Raw genomic sequence first — 22,149 nt, forward strand, 5'->3', positions numbered from 1 at the left:
AACCGTCTGTCACTAAAGCGGTAACACCCATAATTATGTGTAATTTTATGTCAGAATATAAATAAAACGAGTGAGTTGTAAAAAAATTCACCTCCCGTACAATTGACACTAGAAGAGAACCTATCATCTGAGACCAGAGTGTTTTTTTGTACCAGGCTGTAAACATGTTCATTTCTGCTGTGAAATCGGCCACTACGGCCTACTTTGTCAAAACATAAGTCTGGAGGATTTAGTCTGTGAACCGAAGACTGAAGTCCATAAAAAAAAAACCTGGTAGGCAAGAGGGTGCGAACAAACACACACTTGCGCTCAGAGTATATAACTATGGACAGAGTGTCAGGGCGCCACCTGTAGGTTTTTGAAGAGCCACTCTGAGTCTCTGTGACGGGCTCGACCCTCCACATATGTCGGTAGCATCACAATCCGCCTAAACTAATGAAGAGGTGGAGCACAGAAGCAGGAAGATGATGCTGTGATGGTCCACGGCTAATGGCTAGAATGATGTGAAATTTAAAGTCCTCATATTTAATTAAAAGAACTGTACAGCGAACATTCAAAGAGAACCCATCAACAGACACCCTAACAGTTTTCTATCAGGCTGTAAACATGTTTATTTCTGCTTTAAAGTTGCACCTTTTAACATGGAGATCTATGAGGACTGACTCCCTCACGCCCCTAGAGGCTGCGGTGTGAACTACATCCTTGTGGACTTCATGTCTCAGTCCAGGCTACACATCACCACACACAAACAACAGCAGTCTGAGCATGAGATGAAGGGATGGATTGGTTTACCCTTAAACCCATTTTCCCAGGCTTCAGGCTACCCGCTTATGGTTGAACTACATGTGGTTTGGACCAATCAGGAGCCTATGAGGAAGTGCTGACTGTAATGGCAGACATGCTAAGTGCTACTTGCTAGCGTTCAAAGATGGTGATTGACAGATGTTTCATCCGATCAGCTGCACTCAGACAGGAATCAGATCTGTTTTAATGGTTGGAAACTGTTAGAGGACTGAAGGACCTTCACTGTTCTGTGCAACAGACAGATTAAATCATGATATTTTGTTCGCTGCTGTATCTTTAGACTTTTTAATGCCATATTTGCAGAGCATGAGGCGAACAGAGGAGGAGGAGAGGCAGAGGGGGGAAGAGTGGCTCAGATTTCATTACATTCTCTACATGAGTAAAATGCCTCGGAGGCTCCTGCCTGCCTCCCTCCCTCCTCCCTGCTGAGTGAGTGTGTGTGTGTGTGTGTGTGTGTGTGTGTGTGTGTGTGTGTGTGTGTGTGTGTGTGTGTGTGTGTACTCTCACTCTCTCCAGCAGTCTTGCAGAAATCTAGTCGAGATTTCAGGTTTCTAAAATGGATTTATCCCACAGGGCCGCTCGGGGCTGCTCCCATGAGCCACCGCTGCACTGAGCACTTAGAGTTTGTGTTAGAAGTTGCATCACATGTTTACTGGCTTTATTTGTGTTTTCATGATCAGCTGCTGCTATACTGAGCATCTTTAGGCAGCGTGGCTCATGCAACATTCATGCCAATAAACACTAATGAATTGAATTCACTTGAGAGGTGGGAGGCTGCAAAGGATGCAGCGAAACACACACACACACACACAGGGACTCACACACACCGTGACTCGCCTCGCAGCAGCTGCTTCATTTCATGCTCAGACAGAAATCGGACCGATCGATCGAGGAGAGAGGAAGAGAAGAAAGAGGAGAGAGAGAGAGAGAGAGAGAGAGAGGAGTCATGATTTTATCTATTTTATTTGTGATGCGTTCGCCGCAGCGACGTGTTTCAGGCTCGTCTCCCAAACCAGACGCATACTGATGAGCTGTAAACTGTTTCCATCTGGGAGGAAGTGCTGCACAATGCAAGCCATCATCACCGCAGCATCAACAGGTGGTGTTCTGACTCCATCACACTGCGCACTCAGACACACTGTGTGTGTGGTGGTGGGGGGGCGCTGTTTGTGATTCAGGAGAGGAGGCAGAGACCGGAGCTGGACTGGTTCACAAGTCAGTAAATGGAACGAAGGCACTAAACACCAACCGACCACAGCCACATGATGTATTACTGGATTTAACTCTTCCTGCCTTAAAGTAAAAGTATTCTTTCAGCACAGACCTCACATAGTTCCACTTCTCTGTACCTCTGTGTGTGCGGTGCTGTAATTCCCCAAAGCATCAACATGTAGAGGAACTCTCACTGTGACGCAACATCTCTGCAACGTCCGTGAACTGAGCTCATTTTTACAGAGAGAGACTTTACTTATGCTTATCATAAACTGTAAAACATCATTGTTGTTCTTTGTTCTGCCCACAGTAAGGGTACAATAGACTCTCAGTGCCCTACTGCTGCCCTCACCACCCTCTGTCCTTATCTAATGTTGTGGCTCAGTTCAAAGATTAAAAAAAGTCATCATTTATTTGTTCTGCTCGTCTCCCGCTCAGTCATCCATTACCTCCTTCACCACGTTTACACAACTATCCACTACATCAGAACAAATGTTAGATAAGGGGAACAGCTTCTGCTGTAACGGGACACTGGGGTTTGTTTATTTAGCCCACAGCATGAGGCGGGCCTGATGGGACACGCCCACAACGGTCCAGATTTACCTGGAGAACCAGTTGACACGGCGAGCTGCTACAGCGCAGATTAGAGTTACAGAATGAGGGCAATAATCATAACATGTCCCTAACCTCAAGGAAGCAGCGTCACTTTAAACAGAAAGAGAGTGTAAACTTTTAAAACCTCAGAGGTCATAGACATGATGCCTCCGATCCATGCTAAACACCAGTGTGTGTGAGATTTATAGACTTGATGCTGCTAATACTTAATCACATGATCCACTGTAACTACAATCCATCATAGCTACAAACAACAGCAAGAGCCTGTACCATCAGCAGCACTATAAACAAGCATTACAACGACAGTCAGGTCAGTCACAGGTCAGGCCTAGAGCTGCACATCATAGCAGAGTGACTGAAACATTTAAACCTTAGATTTACAGAACTGAACGTGACGCATTCAAAGACCATCGGAAAGTTGGGTGACGGACACTGTTGTTGAAGTTGTGGCCTGATGTGAGACATGTTTCTGTATAACCCTCAGCTGACTTCATGTTTTCAGCTTCAGGCGAATGAGGATCCAGGTGTGTGTGTGTGTGTGTGTGTGTGTGTGTGTGTGTGTGTGTGTGTGTGTGCGTGTGTGTGTGTGTGTGTGTGTGTGTGTGTGTGTGTGTGTGTGTGTGTAAAAACAGGATGCTGGAAAAGGGAGAGGGGAACTGAGAAGCCCGACCAGTCAGGACACAGACATCCTGATGTGACAGAAACCACACACACACACACACAATCATCAATGTGATGACATGTTAACACATGTTCACACACACACTGACCTTGCTGTAACTTCACTGGGGTTGTAAGTGCAGCTTTAACAACAGGCCTAAAGATTCAAATCCTCTGACGCCTTTTTTTAGGAACATTTTTTACACACTTTAAGTCATGTATAACCCGAGCAGCTCATTGTTACTGCTGGATGTATTTCGGGGGTCTGCTGTCAGATTCATTCCCTCTGTTACAACGTCTTTAACTTTACATTCTGTGTTCAGTATCACGGTTGGATTCTTAAGCTCGGTGCCAAGCAGACCGCCACAGCTACACTGTAAGACTACAGGAAGTCTCCAGTCCATAAAGACGACGTTAAACTCCATTAAAACAGCGTGTGGCGCTGTCACAGACTGGTTACTACACACACAAAGGCTTATTACACAGCACCTGTAAGCACTGACTCATTGAAGATTTCAGTTTAAAGTTCAAGACAAGAGGAGAGAGACCACAGGGGTCACTCAGGTTAGACACTGAGGGTTGCCATGGTTACAGTGATAGCCATGTGATACAGGTTGTGACAAAAAGCAGTGTCTCATGTTGAAGTCAGGAGTTTTGTTCACCCATCCACCCACCCTGACCTCCTCCTCCTCCTCGGCATCATGATTATATACCGTTATGGCCACTAGGGGGCACTTTACACTTTGATAGACCTCTTACACTTAAGTTAATGTGTACATGTGAATGTATGAGAAGGACACCACACACACATTAAACAGGCACCTCATCCCAGTCCCCTCGGGATGCAGATACAGGAAGGGAAGGTGCAAAGGCAGCGCTGACCCAGAGGGCTCGCTGAACAGGCGGGAATGTGGACTAAAGTCTACATCTCACCATTTTCAGCTACCATGGCAACAAGTACCGCCCAAATAAACACAAAGAGAGGCGGCTGCACAAACACGCACACATGTTGTGTATAAACATCGAGCTCATGTGATGTATTCCTGGTGAAGACAGGCTGGATCTGCACCAGAAAGAAGGAGCAGCCAGGTGTTCACATCGCTGCCAATCAGAGCAGCAGCTGATAAAATCTCCTGCCGTCATTTGACTCCGAGAGTCTTTTTCCCACTGAAGACAAAAGTCTGACTTTAGTGGCTTTTTGTTCTGTATGAAAGGAGCTTCACAGAAACATATATCGTCTTGGGGGACCTGCAGAAATGAAAGATGTTGTCCCCGCCTTACATGCTCTATCGATGTGTAGCTAACAGCTAAAGCTAATGTCTACTAGGAGTTTGTGGGAAGAAGAGGCCAGAAGTACAGCAAGCAAAGAATGCAACACACACATCCCTGTAAGGAGCTGAACCAGGGAATCTTTCCAACTTAAAATCTGCAGTGCAACAGACACAGCCTGCTGTGGTGTGTATTACATCGAAGAACGTGTGTGAGCTGGTGCAGAGGTGCAGGCGTGGGGAAACACCCCTCCATGGCGTTTACAAACGAAGCTCAGAGCTCTTCTAATCCAAAAACTAATTCATTAATATCAACAGATTTGATGTCCCCCTCAATAAAACCCTTTATTGTCCTGCAGGCAGAGAGGAGCCAGACATTATGACAGAAACAGCAGCATTCCCTGCCCTCTCAGCGCATCTGAAACTGGACCTCCGAGTGTCCGACCCCCCCTTTTATCCCTCTGTGAGACACAGCAGAAGCAAATCGACTTTCAATCAGCTCCGTCAGCAGCTCCAGCTGGCCGAGAGTGAGCCGATCTGTGGTAAAGGTAAAGCAGCAGCCACCAAACGTGAAGGAAAGTGTCTGCATTGTGCTGCTGCTATAATCCCTGGATTATGTTACCTTTACACTCCAACTAATCCCCGTGGTCCTCAAACATGGGAACAGACGTGTTTGACTTGGACGACGTCTCCTAAAGACGATACCTCAACAGAACCAGTCGTTTCACTCCGTTTATCTCAGTCTGTTTAAAAACACATCAGCACAGCTCCACAGCTGCACACACACACACAGAAGGACAACATGAGGCCATGCTGCAGAAGCAGATCGCTGTTTGTTCACACGCAGGAAGTGTTTTGAAGGTAAGGCTTTCTGCTTCTGTCCTCTCTGATTGGTCAGCATCAGCTCATCCAGTGAAAGTGTGGAGCTGCTGACAGTGGAGCGCATCGCACCAGCTGGGCGGAAAGATTTAGACCTTAAGTCTAACGCCAGTCTCATACGTCCAGCTTTACTATGGTAAATAATACCACGTGCACTAATCTGTTATGTTATATATTGTTATACCTTTAGCATTTATCCCTGAGCTGAAATATGAAATCATTTTTTCTACCAAATCTTAAATCCAGCCACTGGATTAACATTTTGGCTTGAAAACGTCTGGCAGACTTCAGACGTGATGCTGATCCTCAAAGTTTCCGAGCTAAACTATTAGCCTAGCTTATCTGTATTGAAGATAAAGTGCCACTGTGGCTTATTTTTTGGCCAGATAAGAGCCTCTGCAGGCTGTGAATGAGGAAGAGGCCAGAGGTGGAGGTGTTATCCTGGGAGGAAGACGCCTCCTTCAGCAGGCAGCTGCACCTCCTCTCAAAGCTGCTGGCGCTCCGTCACGCCAGACAAGATTAGTGCCGCAGTGCTGAAGGCAACAGAGATAACAGAGAGTGCTTGAAGAGCCACAAGTATGTGGACATATATATATATATATATATATGACCCGGGCTGAATGAGCCATGCATGAACCAGTGTTGACCATAACAGCAACGAGACCGGAGCTGCTGCTGGGCGGGTGGAGGCGAGGGCGGGGAGTCAGTTGTGTTCTACGGCAGGTGGCCCTCTGAAGGGAATGTGATGACAGACGGACAGAGGAACTCGTGCTATGCTGACAATGCAGCGCTCTGCTTACTACTGTAAAGCACTGACACGAATCCTCCAGGAGCAGCTGGGCCTGTGCTCCAGCTCTGCCTTCACCAGAAAGCATCCATGTCTGAGAGCAGGTGAGCCCGGAGCTGTGGATGCACTCACACTGTTTACTTCACCTGTCTGCAGATACTCTACAGTGGAAATGTGGCTTATATGCACAAACAGACATACAAAAAGGCCACATTCATGTCATGTGTCCTGCACACTTGATATTCAGCTGTGTTTATGTCAGTTACACTCATGTCTTTTACAATCAGGTGCACAAATTCTTCAAATCAGGAGCTTCAAATCTGGATGAAGGGTCCAAAAATGATTTTTATCCTGCTGCTTCACATCACTCTTTATGTTTGGGCACAAAAACGACTTGGTTAAGTTACCATGGCAACACATCTGGCCTCCACCTTGAATCTAACTTGCTTCACAATGACAGGGCAGCACCTGTTCACCTAATGAACTTTGTTCATAGTACATCAAACTGTCCACACACACACACACGTCACTCTGCTTCCTGTCTGTCAGTCTGTGGTAAGTGGACGCTTGGAGCTCCTCCTTCTGCTCCATCAGAGCGTCCTAACAGACGACCGGCAGCCTTCTTCAGCTCCATGAATCTTTCATTGCATCTAAAACAGCACTAACACACGGGAACAAATCCTGTCGACAGACCCTTCCCCTCCCCTCCTGCGGGAGAAACAGGTTCATCTCTCTCTCTCTCTCTCTCTGTCTGTCTACCTCGCTCACCCCCTCTCTCTGACAGTCTGACCCACTGTGTGCTTCCTCCTCTGTCTTCTCAGCTGCCGCCTCTTTCATCCTTTATTTCATCTCCAGAGTATTCCCTTTTCTCTGTCTGACCTCAATATGTGACAGATCGTCTCCACGCCCATGCAGGCCGCACACACACACACACCTGGGTACTGCATTAAAAAACACAACCCGAGGAACTGCACGGGAGGTGAAATAAAATCCATTTGTAGCCATCCAGACAAATGTAAATAATTTAATAACAGATGAGCATAAATGTATCCAACCATCAAACTGTATTCTGTTAAATACACTATTAAGCTTTAAATAAAGTGTGAACCAACAAAACATGACCTCTAACAACAGGTTGGAAACTGAGGAAGTCCACACTTGTGAAATCAGGTGTTAGCTGACACACACACACACACACCTTTAAGAGTGCTTATCCCTGACTGTCAATTTGTGAATGTGTGAGGAGAGCAGCTGTGTGTGTGAGGCCTGAGGTGCTCTGTGTGTGTGTGTGTGTGTGTGTGTCAGAGACCCTGACCATGCTTCAACACCAAGCAGTGAGCAAATACCACACACACACACACACACACACACCCTGCTACACGTTTCCTCCAGTCAATATGTTTTCTATGAGTCGTCTGATCAATAAAGTGGCATCATTCCATCCACTCACCCTGTTTAAGCGAACATGCTGGGTCCTACAGATGTTTTGATTTAATCCATTTACCTCCAGAATAATCCAGAAACCTGCGCTTGTTTTGCTGAGTCTCTGCCAGCTCCTCTCCTCTCCCTGACTGACCTCCAGACTGTCTGAAGTGCTGCTGTCTGGCCTGAAATCTTCAGATGCAGACGGTGTCACAGGGAAAACCCTCCCAAGAACCACAGCGGCTCCGTCTCCATTATTCAGGTGCATGAATTAGAGCTGCTTCATTATTTAGCCACAACATCGGTGGACGCCGGTCTCTCCCGCTGATCCAAATCTGTCACTTCACCTTGCGCTCCGCTCAGGGTGACAGGGCCCTTCTGGCCAGACACACACACACACACACCACCTACTGCATAAAATGTCCCCAAGCACAGTCCCACCGCTGCACAAAAACACACACAGATACAGCCTGTGTAATCATTTATGGCCACACACACACACACACACACACACACACACACACACACACACACACACACACACACACACACACACACACACACACACACACGCACACACACTGCATCTTTCCTCGGATGCTAAGTTGTTTTAAAGCTCTGCGTCAGATAATCAAAGAGTGATTACCCTAAATATATAAAAGCCCGTCCCGTCACGCTGACCTCTGACCTCTGCTGAGCCTCCCTCCAGTCCAGCTGCCAGTGGATTCAGTTAAAAGATGTTTCTCTGGCGCTTCCTGTGTTGACGTTGGATCACTTTTCCCCCTCACTTGCTCTCCTCTTCTTCTTCTTCTCTTTCATTTCCGTTGGCAGTCCTTCCTCTCCTATTTTTGTCCTCCATCTGACTCCCCTCCCTTTCATTCTTTCCCTCACTAAACCTCATTCTCCCTCCTGTTGCACTCTTTATACTCGTCTTTTTTCCCCTTATCTGCCCCCTTCCCTCCCCTCCCTCCCTCCTCACTGTGTATTGTGGCCATTTATGGGCAGCCTGCTCGGAGCTGAATCTCCTTCAGGCGGACCAGCACAGAAGTTTCCCTGGGTTTAAAGTGGAGTAGAGCTACAGATCAGAGCTGTCAGAATGTCTCTGAATGTCTTTTCCAGGCTGTACATACTTCAGAATTTCGACATCCACAGTTTAACTTGCGAGCTGTTCCTTTGGTCAGAACGTCCTCACAGTGTCCTGGTGGCTTTGTGGTCTGAGATGAACGGCTGCATAATCACAGAGTCTCTCTGTCGAGACAAAGCCGAAACATTTCAGCCTATCACAGACCTGTAATTAAACCTAAATAATCATAAATATTCAGGACTTTGATTTCACACAGCACCAAGACAACTCTGGCTTCCTGTGACATGTGTTGTGGACAGCACGCCATCAATAATGCATTGTTTTCGCCACAAGCGTGTGCATGTTTGTGTGTATAAATAAGGGCCTCTGGGATATTTCTGATATGTATCCCCACATGTATGTGCTGATTAGCCTGTGAGGCATTGCAACAGGAGGGTCTGACTCTGAATTATCTTTAGCTGCAGCACGCGCTGCCTCCAAACACACCAGCACCAGCTGTAATTAAGTCTCGTGGCTGCTCCTCACCTGCTGCCTCGCTAAGCACTGCTGACACTCACTGAGGCTGACCAATACTTCATTATGGCTTAAGTGAAAAAGAATCGATAGCAGCTAAGCAAAGCAAGTCAAGTCTGGCTTCACTGTCAGGCATCAATCACAGAGGGAGAGAGACGGACAGGAGACCCCGAGCAAAGAGCTGAGCATCGACGCTTCAGAGAGCAGAGGTGTGCAGCTGGCAGTTTTTTGTGATGACATTAACAAAAGTGGAGTTTCACAGCAGGATGAGAAATCCAGCCTGTGGAAAAATGTGAAACTCCTTGTTTCACAGCATAAATCTCTATCAGATATCAAAATATCGACCAACTGTGAGAGCTGCAGGGAGAGTCTGACAGCAGAGGAGCAAATAGACTTTTTAAAGACTTTGTTATTATGCAGTTCTCCGTTTAGGATAAAGCTTGGCAAATCAAAGGTCCCTCCTCCACTGCCTGAGCAGGTCTACAGCACCTGGAACTACACATGACCTCAGCAGTAAGGTATAAGATGGAGCTATGTAGGTTGTTATTCTCTGAGCAGGTGTCATGAAAGCAAGAAACTGATGACAGCGGGTCCATGTTGCTGTTGGATTAGTGGGGGGTGCATGAATCTGAGGGCGAGCATCACACAGGTAAACACACTTAGCACCGTTAGCACTCAAAGAGTTGACATTTGGATTTTCACTGCATGTATGAATGTGTGTGTGTCAGCAGTGCCTCTGCAGTCAGTGACAGGGCTGCTCCATCACAAGTTATTTAGTGGAGGCGTCCACACCTCAGTCTATGTCCTTAAGACGAGTTATAGAGCAGATTATCTGTGGACATCAGCTCCTCTTCTATCAGCGTGTAAATAAATGATATGTTGCACACACAGCGTATTTGCAGGGGGAGCCTGAGAGCAACGTTTCCCTTAAACTCCACTGTGTTGCTTTTCTGTGTGTATGTTAATAAAAGATAAACAGATCTACACCACAAGGATAAAAGTAGACACACTCCTCTGAGCCAGACACAAGATAATCTGCTCTTTTTTGAACCTGAGTCAACAAACAATATGCGTCTCCTCGTGGAGCAGAAAGGCAAACAGAAGCCGAGCACCTGGCTCTGCTGTGGTGCTGAGAACAGGCCGCTCGTACGGCTTTATTCTCCCGCTCACACACAGTACACGAGCACAGACCTGTCAAATGTGAATGTCCTCATGAGGAAAGCGGGTCTGAAGCAGCCTGAAGCAGTAAAGTCACATGTAGCCAGAAGTTATTGGTACTGTTGAGGCGATCCTTGAAAACAGTTTGGACAGTATCTGTCGTTGTTGTTAGTTATTGCAATAATACTAACTTATATTTGCACAGAGCGAGTGCACATGTCTACTTAGAGAAGCCTGGTTCAGCATGTTGTTGGCTTCTGTGGGATACTGATATAAATCACCTCTTTTCACCTTCACCTCTTTGTTGACGTTCTACTTTCCCTTAATGTGTCCTACAGAACAGGAACCACCACGTCCACCAGGAAGGACGAGACGGACTCTCTGTGGGAAACAAAGCCCCTCATTGTGCTCTGCTTTGTCTTGCAGTCCATTCATGACCATTCAGGTCTTTTGGATGACAGAGAGGGCGGCATCGTCAGTGAAGAGAGTTATTATCTGACCCACAATGGACAGGGAGGGGTCGGTTTCTGTGCTACTGAAGGACTTTATTTTCCTGCTACCTGTCAGAGAGGTAAACCTGTTTTTTAGCCTCTCTGACAGTCACGGCCATGTTTCTTTGATTGTCTGTGTGTTCACGTCAAAGCTGGACAGCAAGGACATAAAATCATCAAAGTACAAAACCAACAGTTCCTCAAACTGGGACTCAACTGATGAATAAACTGATTTTTTTAAGTTCAGCCTGTGACCAAAATCACTCCTATTATTCAGCGATTTAGCCTTATTTATCCGACCTGCGTAAACTATGGAAGGTGGACTGGAACCAGCATACATTTCTGTTGAGTTCAGCCTGTGGACTGGACCGACTCACATGAAGAGAGTCACTCAGTTCATAGTGGTACAGCTGGCATCAAACTGCACCTCTGAAACAAAACCTCTTCAACCAGACTCTGGGAAAAATGCTCCCAGAAAACAGGCCAGACTGCCCAGCTATGAATGACACAGGCGGGAATAAAACAGCAGATGGGTGCTGAACAAGTCCAGAGTCCTGCTCCCTCTGAAGCCAGCCAGCAGCTCCCAGTGACATCACCTCCTCACTTTCCATCCTAATAACCTGAGCTGACACTGAGGTTTTCATGTGAATGAGGCTCCACCACACTTAATCCAGATTAACTCCAGGTCAGGGCTTTTTCTCCTACCGGTCACTCACACTGATGGAAATCCTCTTAACACAATAGCCAACAGGTTCTGGTCCACAAAGTGTACGATAACTAAATTAAATAGAACTGTGACTGCTGGTCACATGGGAGTCAAACATGGCTTCCAAGCTGCACTGAGTGTGTAGAAGTGTTTGTGTTTTGCAGAAATTTGTTGCTTATTATTATTTTTGCCGGTCAATTTTCTTCATCAGCTGTAGGCGCCATAAATCTATAGGTGATATAAATGTTGGCAGAGCTGCTGTGTTACATGGAAATGTAATTAAAACAATATGATTAATGCAGGTTTAAAGGCTGCCAGAAGAACATGCTTAAATATCGACCTTTTTATGGTCGGGTTTTTGAGTGGTCGCTTCAGCACCTAACTCTAAAGCTTCGTGCTGTTACACAACAGGCGGGAGAGTCTCTGGAGACAGGCTATAAACCAGCTGACCCTGCTCCAAAAATGGCTGCTCTGTAACAGGGAAAATAACCCTTCCTTAAATATGAAGACAATGATGCACCGGTGCAAAGACAGCCCTGCAGGAACCCACTTAGAAAAAGAAGAAGAAATGTTTCAGATTGTGAAGATTATGTAAGAACATCCAGAAAGAAAAATCTGAATGAAATAAAAGCACACATGACACCGCTGACAGGGTGGCGCTCAGCATCATCGGCGGTGGCAGCAGCAGCTAAATAATTGTTCTCCGTGCAGATTTACGGCCATCAAACATCCCTACAAGCGACGCCACATCAATCAGAGCGGGAGTGAGGCAGCATTAATTAAAAATACCAATTTATAGTAAATTATCACTGCTCTGGGTCACAGCATAACCCACATACGGCAGCGTGCACCGAGGCCACCAGAGAGGGAATTAGCGTAGAGTTAATTATGATACAGTGATACGCACGTTTCCTGCGGGGGGGCAGAAAAAAAAATCAACAAAGTGCACGAAATCACCCTCGAGCTCCGCAAGTGTTACATGTTTATCACGAATGGCTAATAACTCTCCTGTTTCAGCAACAAATGCACTTAATAACTACACATTTCTCTGCGCTTTACATTCTGGTAATGTGTTTTTAACCCTTTATGAAGCAGGCAGCAGCAGAGGAGAGTGTGTGTGTTGTGTCAGACACCTGCTCCTGTCTGCAGTGTCGGCAGAAGGCCTGAACCTAAGTCAGTTCTGGATCCGACGATGAACACTGTGGTTCATGTGACTTTTTTGGCTGATTAAACTGCCAAAAAAGTCAAGTGTGAAACACACAAGGACCAGCACGGTCAGCACGGCGGTGTTCACCCATTTATCTGCAACACGTTTGGCACTTCTTCCATCCTGTATTGTTTCTTTTAAGTGGCTAAATATCTTGTTTTTGTCCTCAGACTCAGGCCTTGGCTGTGAGGTGGCGATTGCTCCGAGAGAAAAGAGAGCTGGCTCTGATGAGTCACATGTTTCAGTCTCTGCCAGCATCCAGAGAGCCGCCAGAACCCTGCAGCTACACACGGCGCCCGTCCCAGGAACAGTCAGGAGCCCCGGCCCCTGAACCCACAGTGTGTGTGTGTGTGTTGGTAATCACAGCCTGGAACACCAGCTGAAGAGCTGCGCTGACTTCTTCGGCTTGGACCATGCGGTGTGATCAGCACGCCAGGAAAACCTGTGCACCAGACAAACAGTCGACCAGCCAACAGGACCGTAAAGCAGGCTGTAAAGAGGAACGCTCGAGGCTGAGAGAACAAGCAACAGAACCAAACGCTGCAGTTCCTCCAGTGTCCACTAGAGGCTGAGTCCCACAGTGAGTCAATCCCACTTGACATCTGTGTTAAAATGACCTTCTAATTTAAACTTATGCATAATTCAAAGCATGGCTGCACTGAGTGACAGGCGGCTGCCATCACAAAAACTTCTACTCAACAACCAAGCCACTCAAGGACTCTATATCACTATCCGAGCCCTCTGAAGAGATGCTAAATGTTGCTATGGATACCAGTCCATCTGATCTCAGAGCCATAAAACTTATTTGAAACTCGTGCTTTGATTCTAGTGAAAAACAAGTATTGTCTGGGTTCTTCAGTGCATCGTGTTCGTCTAAATTTCCCTCTTCACGTCTTCATTAAAAAAATCTAAACAATAAAGTGTTCACATCAACAAGATTCTGTTCTCCTCAGCACAACCAGGAAGCCATGATGGACTCTCTTGTGAGCAGCAGTTAAACAAAATTCAAAATAAATTAAGCCATGTTTCCATAGAGGTGCAGTGAACAACGAACACACACTGACAGGAGGGAAAACACACACACAGTGTTCGGAGCAGGTAACACGACCATTTAAACAGGGTTAAACAGACATCAGTGAGGGATCTGAACACACACTGCTCTGTAAGGAGTTTCAGTGTGTGTGTGTGTGTGTGTGTGTGTGTGCTGATATCAGAGAGGAGGAATGCCTCTGCCATGTGGGATTACTGCGTCGCCCTCACACTTCTATTAATAACATGTTGCTGTGTGTGTTCACAAAAACATAAAACACTACATTTCTCTGTCCTTTCCTCCTGCTTTATTAACCTCTGCACTGAGCGAGACATCAAACAGCTCCTACACACACACAGACACACACACACACAGACACAGACACACACAGACACACACACACACAGACACACACACACACACAGACACACACACACAGACACAGACACACACAGACACACACAGCCTGTGAATGATACTGAAGCAGCTGAAATGTGTGTGTCTCAGTATGCAGATTCTTTTCTCTTGACTGTGTCCCCAATCAGCAACTGCAATGTCACCACACACACACACGCACACACACACACAGGCTATGTGATCTGATTCACCTCTGCTCACATACTGCAAAGTCAGACAGTGAGAAGATTTTGTTGTGAAAAAGTGAGAGCTCGTTTACAGGAGAGGAAGGAAGGAAGGAAGGTTAGGAGTAATGGAGGAAGCTAAGGAGGAGGCAAAGTGGGAATGACGTGATGACCAGTGAGGAAGGAGGATGGAGAGGATGAGCCATGTCAGAGACGAAGAACAGAAAGGGACACTGTGGCAGGACGAACGGGGACAATGGACAGAAGGAAGGACAGTGTGATGAATGCAAGACAAGAAGTGTGAAAGGATGAGAGCATGCATCCCTCCACTGTCTCCTTCTGCCTCCCTCGCCTCCTCGCCAGGTTAACCGGTTCGCTCCACCGTGACCAACGATCATTACAGCTCAGTGCGAGCAGCAGCCCTCTACATGGCAAAATGTCACAACTGATTACACCGCACTGCCTTTAAGATTCTCTCTCTCTCTGTTTCACACACACACACAAACACACTCTGACATTTCCAGCATCCGCTGAGCTGGTGGAGAGCAGCCGAGTCTGTAAACAGCCGTGAACGAGGAGGGCTCGGCTGTTAGGCCTGTGAGACGGAGGTTAATCACCGGCTCATTAATTAATAAAGATAATTACATAAGTGTGAAAGACGAGTGGTGTGTGTGTGTGAGCTGCAGAGCGAAAGCTGTGGGGAACGTGTTAGTGTGAACGTCTGTGTTTTCAGAGTGAGGATGAAGCTGTGTGAGAGGAAGAGGAAGAGGAAGGTTTTCCCTGCCGCCTCAGTCAGTGTGGGCTCACAGCGACGAGCACAGAGACAGCAGCATTCACATGGAAACCTGCAGACCAGCCAAACACTCCCTGAGTTACTGTCATGTGACGGCTGCTCACATGTGAGTCAGCCATGGCTTCCTGGTGGCGCTGTGTTCAGGGAGGCTGGTCATGTTTTGATTTAAATGGCGTCATATTTCAGACGTGATGCATTCAAAGACCACTGGAGAGTCAGAGAGTCAGCTGCACCACATCCACTCATAGCTTTCATATTTGTTAGCCTGTATCGACAGATAGATAAACATACTTGATCCTGAGAGGGACACTGTTATATCAGAGCAACAACAGAACAGAATTACTCAAAGTCATGATAAAGTCTGATGGCAGCGTTCACCACCAGAAGCTCTGAGTGAAAGCACCAAACATCACACACTTTCAGCTGACCTCACCCCTGACCTCCTCTCTGTCATCTGACCAGCCGCCGCACTGCCATCATTCTAATTGCCCAGATTTAGCGGGTCAATGACGCTGTTGACCCTTCAGAAGAGGACGACCCTTGACCCCTCTCGACCCCACGAGAATGATTCAACTCTTAACAGGTAACTGTGTGTTCTTCAGCAAACAAGGTGACATGAAGGTCTGATATTGATGATCTGAGGTTTAGATGAACCACATGAGTGAAGAATCCACCTCCACAAAACATCCAGCATCCAGCTCTAATATAAAGGAGGTCTGAGGGACCTAAACCGTAGATGTTTAAACGTCACAGACACATTTATCAGAGCTCGACGTCACTTCCTGCCAAAATCTGAGGGGGTTTTCTGTAAGAGTCTGGATGAGTTCCAGAGGGAAAAAAATGGAGAGTCCGGACAAAAGCTGGCGCTCATCCAGCCGGCGGGACGAGCCGTGGTTAGAAAATCAGTCCTAATTGTCAAATTGAATCAAGAACTAACAAACCATGTTATCCAGGATAAAGAGTTCGACAGCTTCAGCCAGAAGAGACGCCATCTGACAGGACCAGGCGGGCTGTGCCTGCAGCCTGCAGCCTTCAAATTACACTGCAGGTTTTCTTCCATTCGGACGTTATGCAGCAAAAACACTGAAAGGTTTCCGTCTTTTCATCCCACTGTCTGCTGAAAGACATCAGAACTACACTGTGGTGGACATCGTATTGTCCGTTACTGCATGAGAACACTTACACCAAATTCCCCTCTGTGAGCCAACTCCTGTTTTACAAGAAGACATTTTATTTTGAAAGGGCATATGGACAGTTCGTGTGAAGGCATACAGGAGACGATCGTGAAGAAGGGTTCGCAGATTACAAGAGCTCAGCACTGAGTGTCAGAGGTCAGACTGGAGGGTCATGTCTCTGGAGTCACACACACAGGCTGCATTTTAACAAAGGAAGTGAGATTCAGCCTGACTGAAACACTAAATGTGATGTGATTTATTTAGGCCCACACTGTATGAATGAGATGGGACTTTCACACTGTGTAAGCTTACGTGTTATTTTAACCTTGTTTTAAGCTGTTATTTCTCACAGTTTCTGGCCAAAACTGATCAATGCTGACATCAAACACACATCAACTGATCATGGAACAAACAAGCAGACAAAAAGATCTGCACAAACACAGCTAACAGCTCTGCTTTCACTCACAGGGACCTTTCATTTTGTAATAATTCATTAAAAACTGATTAACATCAGGAGTTAAAAAACAGAGTTCAGGTTGAAGTAAGGATCGTTTTAAAGAGAAACCGGCCCCTTCTTCCCCAAAAGTGCCGTTCAATGACGGCAAAAACACAACAAGTGCTCGGACAGAGATGACTTAAAGCTTCGTGCTGTCGTTCAGACACATTTTAGTGGCGCAGGCTGCAACAGGTCACATATGAAAGGCATGTGGGGTCATGAGAAGCTGCAGAGAGGCGGCAAAATAAACCTGTGACAGCTGGTTACACACACACACAGAAACACACACACACACAGACACACACACACACAAACAGGGAGAAACAAAGACACACACACACACACAGAAACACACACACACACACACAGAGAAACACACAGAGAAACACACACAGAAACACACACACACACACACACACACACACAGAAACACACACACACACAGACACACACACACACAGACACACAAACAGGGAGAAACAAAGACACACACACACACAGAAACACACACACACACACACAGAGAAACACACAGAGAAACACACACAGAAACACACACACACACACACACACACACACACAGAAACACTCAGAGAAACACTCAGAGAAACACTCAGAGAAACACTCAGAGAAACACACACACACAGACACACACACACACACAAACAGGGAGAAACACAGACACAGACACACACACACAGAGAAACACACACACACAAACACGGAGAAACAGACAAACAGGGAGAAACACAGACACACACACACACACAGAAACACACACACACAAACACGGAGAAACAGACAAACAGGGAGAAACACAGACACACACACACACAGACAGAGACACACACACACACACAGACACACACACACACACACACACAGACACACACGCACACACACAGACACACACACACACACACACACAGACCTCTGCTTCCTTCCTGACAGAATAACCTGCTCTCTGTATAAATGTACATATTGACCAGTTGAACACTGACGGTCTGTTTCCTGTTGTGTGTAAACAGAACATAACGCTAGCTTCAGCATGTTCTTCCTTCAGGTGATGAAACCATGCTGAATGAAGGCTACAGGCCTGATCTGTCTGCAGAGCCTCACATGTTTGTTTCCTGCTGCAGACTGGATCTAGTAAAGCTTCATTTATTTCCTCATTATCTTTGAAATGAAATGTCTGTAAATGTTTAAACATCCTCCGCCCTCGCTGCTCATTTGCAGGCTGAATAATAAATACATCGGTATAAAACAGAAGAAATTCAACTTTAAGCTGACATAAATCTCTTTTTTTACTGCTCTGACTTTTCAGCCCAGTTCTTTCATCCCGGTTACACATGTGGGTCTATTTTTCCAATAAAACCTCTTTTTAATTCACTTTTATTTCCTGGAGCTCAGAAGAATCTCATTAATTTACTGTCAGAACTGAAAAAATGCTGCTCAGCACTTGCCAACAGTGATGAACTCAACGAGTCGAACTGTACATTTAAACTGCTCGACCCGTTTCAAATGTTCGCTAGGTTAATTAACTCATTCATTGACTAATGACTAACTGATCAGATGGATCTTTCTGTCTTCAGGCTCACATGGAAGAAGCTGCGATTTGACTGTTTTTATCAGAATTCTGAGGACAAATAGCCGCATGTGGCGCCCTCCTGTGGCTGGATGAATATAAAGTGTGGAGGGCGGAGAAGTTTGTTGCAGATCGGGGAAACTTCATCCTAAAATGTGTATAATATTTGTTTGTTTTTTCATTGTTTCCCACCCTGTGGTCACTACATCAGGCACCAGACAGCTGGAGGTGTTTGGCCGGCAGCCCGGTGATCTGTGAGCATGTGTCGTTTTTTTTTTTTGTTGGAGGAAACTGACCCACAGTGACGCTCGTCAGACACAGTCAGTGTCTGAGTTAGACACATTAGAAGCCCAGTTTTATTCAATATAATGTGGGAACACTGTGTGTGTGTGTCCCTAACACACACACATAAGCCTGTTTCCCACGGCGTCAGCCAGACAAACAAACACATTAAATATGAATCAATATACAGAGGAACACAAACAGTGTCCCAGTTACATTAATGAAACTGAGGTGTGTGTGTGTGTTCATGGTGACCTTCAGGCACAGCTGAGGGCCTGCCTGCCAGTGTTACTGTTCATATGAGTGGAATGCCATCCACAGCAGTGTGTGTGTGTGTGTGTGTGTGTGTGTGTGTGTAGGTCTATCTTTATGAGGACATTCTAGTCACGCCCATCTCATCGGGACGCACCCTCACTGTGCTGTTAGGTAGAACGAGGGTTGGGATGAAGGGGTCATGAGAAGCACTGTGTGGTCCTTAGAAAGACAGAAATGCACATTTGTGTGTGTGTGTGTGTATTTTGGTGTCTCTTTAGCAGAATTAGCCATAAAACTGTCAGTCACATCCGAAGCGGAGACGCCTGTTTGCATGCTTCTCAGTACATAAAGTTCAAAGTCTGTGTGTGTGTGTGTGTGTGTGGGCCACATGATAGACAAAGCCCACTATGTGTGTGTGTAGTTTGGTGTGTTGATGAGGTAGTCATAGACACACACACACACACTCTCTCTCAGTACAAAGAGAGCTGTATTCACCACCAACTGTTGCCGGCCTTGTGATCTCATCTCATACTCCGTCCTTTAGCTCATCCATCCTCCGACACACGAGGCAGCAGCAGAGGCGGCTGTTTTCCATCCCTACACCAGGAGCTCGACTTTGTCAATGAACAACCTCCAGTACAACAGCATGCTAACAAGCACCCGTTATCAGGCCCCCGATGTGAGACAACCAGCACAGCTGCTACGTCACGGCTTGGATTACAATTCACCACTTTCACAGCCTTAAACGCACCAAAGCTCCCACCTCCCAGTTCTCATGCTGATTTATTTTATAGATGATAAATAAATATGCAGACTTTCACCTAACAATGACGTCACCTGTAGGGCCTGTAGAGCCATCATGTGTACATGTTCTGTATCTGAACCTAAATTCACAGTTAATCCAAATACAGGCAAACAGGTGGAGTATGAGTGGACTACAGGCCACGGTGGGAACTGCAGTTTCCGACACTCGTGTCTCAAACCTGCAGAGGAAGAAGTCACACAATAGGGTTAACGTATTGCGTCAGTGGGTAACGTACTGCGTCACTTCCTGTTTCGACACTGTCCTGTTTGTTCACTTGGTGTGCGCTGTTGGTGCTACGGACTTTCTGCATTAGACATATTGTGTTTGCTTTTATTGTGGTAATACACAAGCACCGTAGTGTTAGAGTTAAGTGCACCAGTTTCTGGGTTCCCCTCTCGTTTACCACTGTAGCGAAGCTTACCGTAACTTAGCGGTTAGCATTAGCGCTTAGCATGGCTTCTTCCACTCGCTCTGCATCTCCCTCTCCTGCTCACTGCACGGTGTGTGACATGTTTAGCTACTCCTCTGCCTCCTTTAGTGAGCATGAGGTGTGCACAAAGTGTAGCTTATTCACAGTCTTGGAGGCGAGGCTAAGCGAGTTAGAGGGTCGGCTCCGCATGTTAGATAATAGACCTGTAGCCACAGCAGCTAGCCAGCAGCAGTTAGCCTGTGCGGACCAGCCTGCCTTAGCTGATGTTATCCGCACCCCGGCAGCCCCTGAGCAGCCGGGAAGTCAGAGAGGTTGGGTGGCGGTTCGAAGGAAGCGTAGCCCGAAACAAAGGCCCGTGGTTCACCACCAGCCGCTTGACATATCGAACCGTTTTTCCCCACTCGGCGACACACCCGCTGAGAAGCCGACCCTGGTTATTGGCGACTCTGTTCTGCGGCATGTAAAGCCGACACCAGCGGCTATAGTTAAGTGCATCCCGGGGGCCAGAGCGGGCGACATAGAGGGTAGCCTGAAGCTGCTGGCGAGAGATAAACATAAATACAGTAGGATTATAATTCACGTCGGTGTTAATGACACCCGGCTTCGCCAGTCAGAGGTCACTAAAGTTAATATTGAGTCGGTGTGTAATTTAGCTAAAACCATGTCGGACTCCGTAGCGTTCTCTGGTCCCCTCCCGAATCTGACCAGTGATGACATGTTTAGCCGCATGTCCTCGCTCCGTCGCTGGCTGTCATGGTGGTGTCCAGAAAATAACGTGGCCTTTATAGATAACTGGGAAACTTTCTGGGGGAAACCTGGCCTTATTAGGAGAGACGGCATCCATCCCACCCAGGGTGGTGCAGCTCTGATTTCTAGCAACATAGCCAAGTTTATTAGACCAACCTGACAACCCAGGGTCGAGGCCAGGAGGCAGAGTCGCTGTCCTACACACCTCTCTGCTGCTTCTGGAGGACTGCCGCCCTCAGTTAGAAACACATTAAACACAAATACACATAGAAACACTAAGCTTAATAATGTTATTGAAGTGGTGACGGTCACACGTCCTCCCACAGTTCATCAAGCACACAAGCTAAGATATATTAATCATAATAACCTCATAAAAATACACACTAACACACACAAACACATAGAACAAGGTAACAGAACACTCAGGTGTGGATTGTTTAACATACGATCCCTACACTCTAAGTCGCTCTTAGTTAATGATCTAATTATTGATCATCACACTGATATACTTTGTCTCACTGAGACTTGGTTACAGGGTGAAGAATATGTTGCTTTAAATGAATCAACTCCGTCCTGTTATACTAACTGTCATGTTCCTAGAGTTACAGGTCGCGGAGGAGGAGTGGCAGCAATCTACCGCTCCAGTCTTCAGATGAATCCTAAACCTAAGTCTACTCATACTTCTTTTGAGAGTCTCACTCTCAGCCTGTCTCACGGAAGCTGGAAGAAGTCAGAATTTGTTTTACTCGTCGTAGTGTATCGTCCACCTGCTGCTGCTTATTCAGAGTTCCTGCTGGAGTTTTCAGACTTCTTATCAAGTTTAGTGCTTAGCACAGATAAAGTCATTATAGTGGGTGACTTTAACATTCATATGGACGTCGACTCCGACAGTCTGAAGATTGCCTTCAACTCACTCTTGGATTCAGTTGGGTTCTCTCAGTTAGTAAATGAACCCACACACTGTCACAGTCACACCCTCGACCTGGTTCTCACCTACGGCCTGGAAGCTGAGAACCTGCTAGTGTGGTCTCAAAATCCTGTTCTTTCAGATCACTCATTAATAACTTTTGACTTCTCTCTTTCAGACCTACCAGCACCTGAGGAAAAGGTCTACTACAGCAGATGTCTGTCTGAAGACGCCGTAAAGCAGTTTAGGACAGCAAT

At 46.5% G+C, this 22,149-nt stretch overlaps 1 protein-coding gene across 6 annotated transcripts in view; it reads right to left on the reverse strand.

Moving 5' to 3' along the window:
• The window catches only part of LOC114450029 (disco-interacting protein 2 homolog C), a 100,708-nt gene that overhangs the window by 53,261 nt on the left and 25,298 nt on the right, over positions 1–22,149 (reverse strand). Inside the window, exon 1 of one of the 6 annotated variants that reach the window (XM_028427930.1) lies at positions 8,329–8,548. The exons of 4 other annotated variants lie outside the window; for them this stretch is intronic. The gene's annotated coding sequence lies outside the window, so the exon portion shown is untranslated. Of the gene's footprint in view, positions 1–8,293; positions 8,549–22,149 lie in introns of those variants that run through there. One more of the 6 variants, XM_028427928.1, reaches the window with a different exon arrangement.

This window comes from Parambassis ranga, chromosome 17 (assembly GCF_900634625.1).
Source record: "Parambassis ranga chromosome 17, fParRan2.1, whole genome shotgun sequence".
NCBI lineage: Eukaryota > Metazoa > Chordata > Actinopteri > Ambassidae > Parambassis > Parambassis ranga.